The sequence below is a fragment of the Pungitius pungitius genome, chromosome 7 (genome assembly GCF_949316345.1).
Source record: "Pungitius pungitius chromosome 7, fPunPun2.1, whole genome shotgun sequence".
Taxonomy (NCBI): Eukaryota; Metazoa; Chordata; class Actinopteri; order Perciformes; family Gasterosteidae; genus Pungitius; species Pungitius pungitius.
The window spans coordinates 18,460,249-18,466,317 of NC_084906.1; positions in this window are offsets into that span (position 1 = coordinate 18,460,249).

Consider the following 6,069-nt stretch of genomic DNA (forward strand, 5'->3'; position numbering starts at 1 on the left):
TTCTCATGAGATAAATGGGAATCTGCGTCCGCCTCCGTTAGAGTGGCTGCACTCCCCCCCCCCCCCCCCCCGTTTAGGCGCTTTTTAGATTTAGACGCAGAAGTCCCTTATTTGCGGTTCGCGGCGAGTTTAAATGTAGAGCTTGAAAACACATCTGATTTACACAATGAACCTCAGTGTTGCCCCTTTTTTAATAATGTCTTTGTGGAATACTGAGGTGACAGCTTTTGGGTGTTTTCTTGTGTATATATACAAACCAAAGTGTAACTTCTTTTCAGGACTTTACCCAGTGTACCTGCTGTTTATGTTGGTCTCTTTGTAACCAAAGGCAAGTTCTTTTATCAAAATGTATATTCATCTTTGTTGTTGGTCCAATCTTTTTTCACTACACAGTACATTTGGATACAAATGAGATGTGACCATTTGTCATATTGCTAAATAATGATCCTTTTGTCATATATTTGATTTCAAATATGCAACAACTGAGTTGTGGGGTTTTTTTCTCGCGGTGTTTGTAATTCATCATTTGTGGAGGAGTAAAACTATTACAGCAAAGCTGTGAGTCTGGATGAGTTAAGGCAAAAAAGTGTGTGTGTGTGTGTGTGTGATGATTAAAGAACAACTAAAGGGGAGCTTCACGCTGGAATGAAAAGCTTTTCTTTTAACTTTATTCCATTATTGGAATTTCTGGTGTCCTAAAATGTTATCCAATGTTTATTTTACTGACTCATTTTTAGCTTTTTTTTGTTGTTTTTTTGCGATAATTGAAAATTTAATAAAACGTTATCATGAAATTGATCTTTAATGTGTCTCTTATTTTTAAACCGATGTTATTTCCTCCATCCAGGTGTCTCTTTACACTGAGGACCTCTGTGTTGTGATGCTCTTGTTATCAGTGATGGGCTCAAATGATGTGTTTTTAATTCGACTTGGGTCTGTCCCCCCCCCCCCCACCTTGTCCACTGGTGGGGGAGTCGGGGACAGATGGATCGTAACTGGATCGCCCAACTTTTTATTCTTAACTAGTGGTATTTTATTATATATTATTACTAGGGCCCGGACTTTAGCGCGTTAATTACGATTAATTACAATGTGAATTAAGATTTATTAATTACACAAAAAATAACACATTAAACATTTTTTACGCATTTTTACACTTATTTTTTGTCGTCGATAAGAGCATGGTTGTGTGCAACCTGTTCAACAAGGAATTCACATCGAGCCTCAAGTATCACCTCAACGCAAAACAATTAGCAGCTAGCGTGGACGTTAGCCCCACTCCGGGTACAAGGACCCACACCCAACCCACACTGCACCAGATGACTGGTTTAAGGACCAGGGTAACTAAGTCCACGTCTGAAAAAATAAGCCAATGTTCTGAATGTACTTGAAAGTATTGGTCTACTTAAGAAAACATAGTTTACAGAAGGTCTACTTACCTATAGGCTACCTGAATTTCTGAAAGTTCTATATTTCTAAATATGCTATTTCTACACTTGTCTGCTGGAATTGGTTGAACAAAAAAAAAAATTACTTCTTACTATTCTCAGGTCAAATATTTATGCAATTAAAATGTGATTAATTTTGATTAATTAATTACAAAGCCTCTAATTAATTAGATTAATATTTTTAATCGAGTCCCGGCCCTAATAATATATATATTATATATATATTGACCTAACATATATTTTCTTATAATAATTTTTTACCTATTATTTAAAAAAAATCTTTTCTTTTTTGACCCTACATATTTTGACTTTTTTCTTGGAGGATCAACCATGCTATTCATCCTTCCTGCATTGGTAAAGGCACAAGTGAGTTGAATTTGAATGTAACAGTGAATTGGAGGGTGGATGCACTAAAAAGGGTAAACAAATCTACAAATCTACACCCTGTGCCAGACTGTCAGTTTAAGGTTGTCACATCTGCTCATCTTTACTGACTCATCCGGCCTTCTCTCCCGTCAAAAAGGTGGAACCCTATAGGCTACGTCGCATGGCTAATAAGTGCTAAAAGGCTAAAGCAAAGCAATTAACATCAAATTCAATTCATCAGCAAAAGATTCTTCATCATTCTTGACAATGCCATCATAACTCAAGTGAGCGCGCCTTGTGTTTCTGCATAACCCCCAGGGTTCACTTCTCTGAAACAACCAGTGGGGACAATGCCCCCACAACTACCTCCGCGGTAGTGCGCTCAAGACTTGGCAGGAGCGGGATTTGAACCCACTGGCGGCGCTTACAGAGGCTTTCGGCTCCTTCTTGCACCCCTACACTACCAGTCCTGGTCACATTTTGGCAACTTTGATTCTCCTATTTAACCTTGAGCATGTGAGCTAAACCTCAAAACTCTTTTTAAATGCTACTTCCACATCTGGTCTTGAACCCACAACCTTCAAGTACGGAGGCAGTGCAGGGGCTTATGTCAGCAGCTCTTCCGCTGTGCTACTTCACCACACACTAAACAACCCTTTGTTTGTTGTATTTAACCTTGAGATTGCTACTCAAACCTGAAGTAAAGCCAAAGGCTCAAACCCAAGACTGGGCTTGAACCCACAACCTACAGGGTAAGGACAGTAGCTCCTCTGCTCTTGTGCTGCACTACCTCACGATGCACAAATTATATTTTTGTTTCTCGTATTTAACCTTAAGACTGCTACTCAAACCTCAAAATTCTTTCAAAGCAGAAGTGATGTCTGCATGAAGGGGCATGAACCCACAACCTCAGACAGCAGGTTGGAGCCTGCAGCCCTTCAGTTGTTCCTTTGTGCTATTCAAGCACATGCCTCATTGTGTCCGTTTCTCAGATTAGACCTTGGGATTGTTTACTAAACCTCAAAACTGTTTCAAAGTTTACAGTTTGAAGCCCTGACTGCAACCAAACCCTCCTTCTGAGAGAGCAGGTTTGAACTGAGGATCCTCCACACTTCAGCCTTCCTGCTATCTCCCTGCACTGTTCCACCACACACCTGTTGATGCTTTTGAATCCAACCTCAATTCTCATAGATTCTCAGGCTGGAATCCACAACTGTTCCATACCGTTATAATAGAATTGCAGGTCAAGTAAAGTCATATAATGGCATTTCTAATAAAGCCCTAGTTGATTTCACTACTTTTATGCTGTGATCCTTATTTCCCTTTTTTCGATATGTGTGCTGATGCCCGCGTGTGAATTGAGAGGATCCATACCGACTCCCCTATGGAGCTAAACCAGTCTGAGGGTCCTCCTCAGCTGAGTGGAGAATAAATCCCGGAAGAAATAAACACGTTTGACACACGGCACCTTGAGGAGAGAGAATCAAATCCCAAATGTGGATCAGGAAGGTCAGCTTTGATTCCACTAGAGACACCAGAACTCACGATGATTCACAGTGTCACTGTTTGTTTAATGTATTATTTATCAACTGAATTATTCAAGAATCACACATTTTGGTGCATCTCTTGTAAAATCCATTGTAGCAGACTACTACATCTTTTCTAATGTCATTCACTCTCGCATACGAAGAGGAAGATCTAAAACTCAAAAGGATGCTGAGACGAAACCCAATTAATTAAAAATGAATAAATCATTAGGCCTGCAGCAGATGTCTCACCTGCCTACGTACTCTGCGCCCAGGAGAACTCCAACAGAGACGGTCTGGTCCGGCTTTCAGGCTGATGTCCCACTGGACTTTATCCCACAAACACTTTGCTATCTTGCTGCATAACAAGCTGCCCGGAGGGAGGGGGGGGGGGGGGCGGGGGGGGGGGGGGCGGTCAGCTTGACCCTCTCAATCAAAAGGAGCACGCGGGCGTCCCGGCCAACCTTTTGAACATTAAGTGGTGGAGAGAATTTGCTTCTTGGACGTCGTGTGCTAATTGGCGGGCAGCCAGTGTGCCGAGTGGCTCCTGGTCTCATTACGGTTCCTGCAGAGCCTCCTTTGCCCCCCCCCCCTCCCACCCCCCCCATTGCTGATGTTTATATGCTGCTTTCTCTGTGCTCCCCACCTTAACTTGTTATTCACTGGGGTTCACGATGTCAAGCATCAAGCTTTTTCGGTCCAATTAAACCGGTAAAAAACAACAAAAAACTTCAGTTTAGTTTTAGTTGAAGAAAGAAGGAGTCTGCATGGAGAAAATGTTGTGGCTCCGCGGACAGAGACGTGAGCTCAGAACCTCGAAGGACGAGGCCTTCAATAGATGATTGCCTCCAGTAGACACATTGCTGGTAGTGCCTCAAGTGTCGAACCACATTTAAAAAAACAGTTATCTCTCTGGTTGAAAGGAACAAAGACCACGTAGCCACGGTATTTTAAGGATTTAAGGATTCCAGTGTTTCACCAGCAGGTAGCAAAAATGGAGAAAAGACATTTTGTTGCCTCCGATTTGTCCTGCGACGTCTTTGGTGGTGTTGGTCCGCTGAAATTAGACGTTGGATTGATTTTTACCCCAAAATGAGCTGATCACCGTCTTTACATAAAAATAGCTACATTTTCCGATATAAAACATTCTTCAATATGCTTGTATTACCGTACATTTGGATTTCATCATAAGCTGCCTTTTTTTCCAATAAAAACACAAATTCGATGATTTAGGTGATGACACAACGATGACAACGTGGCTATAGATCCAACGGACCCCCTAAAACATGACAGGTTGGGTCTGTGGTGGCGTTTGAGTACTGAATGACTTTAGTACGTGGGGCAAAAACTCTTATAAATTACGAAAAAAAACCGCATTTGTCTTTGAGTCTTGATCACGTCGATCCGAACGGGAAACCGTTGTTTGCGTGTGTTCGTATTCACGTGCTCTGAAATGGGGACATGAAAACAACAAGGGACGGAGACACCGTCCAAAACACAGAGTGCTTTAAACAGAACTATAAATAATTAATATGGAGCAGAATAAAAGCACAGAACAACCAGTATAACTGATAATAATTTATTTATTTATTTATTTATTTAGGTAAAGTAAAAGTCTTTGGCAGTGAAGACCACAGGAACACAATGGGGAGGGGGGGGGGGGGTGTTTAATGAGAACATTTAAAAAAAGGGAAGTGCTGCATGGAGACAAATGATGTCGCCCAACTGGACCATCGAAGACGAGCCCAGCAGGGAACCAGTCCTCCCAGAGGGGAAGTAACGGGGACACTAACAGGTTGGAGACAAATTGGCACAAGAGCAGTGAATGATCTGCAGGAGCCGATCACCGCTGAGGGAGTGTTCATCGGGGGGGGGGGGGGGGGGGGGGGGGGGGGGGGGGGCGCCGTCATGTGACCCGGTGAGAGGCGCGGTGGGGCGCCGCGGGTCTTTTACCGCGTGACGCGTTAAGTAAAGATTTCCACGTGTTTCACAGTTAAAGTCTGGTACCGCCATCCGCTTTGAGTTGTTACATTTTCTTTTTTTAAAGCGACCATTACAAAACAAGAATTAGTTTTAGCGAGAAAAAAAATAAATACTTGGATAGCGGCCTGTTCACTCCTCTATAGTCACATCCCCATCGGCTTCTCCTGCCAAGTGCAGCTCATGTGATGAAGGCAAAGAGGCGCAAGTGTTCCCGATCCAGGAAGTCAGCTTCCTCTTCTTCCCTGTTCTGGCACATACATTTATTATTATTACTACTTACTTAAAAAACAATTCTGAAACTGCGAGGAGGGGAAGGAACCTCTTCCTGGATTCGGGAGTAGCACAGATTGCATCTCTGAAACCCCCCCCCCCCCCTCCGCCGCTCCCGAAAAAAACAGGGCGGGTAAGGCCTTTAAAATAGTTGCCATGGACTTGTTAAAACCAAGTAAGGGAACCAATCAGAATGCAGCGAAACATTCGTCACTCAGCTCGTATCGCGAGAGGGGCTGGATGCACACAAACAAACAAACAAACAGTGCACACTGTGCACAGGCCGGACACGGCAGGTAAACATGCCCGGCTAGAGGGGGGGGGGGGGGGGGAAACAATGACATCGCGGCTCCTGTCAATCAATTAATCAATTAATATCATTTAGAAACACTAGCAGAGGTCCATCCATCCATTCATTCATTCATCGGTAAAAAGGCAACTCAGTCCACTTCTACTATTCCCAACTTTCTCTTTCT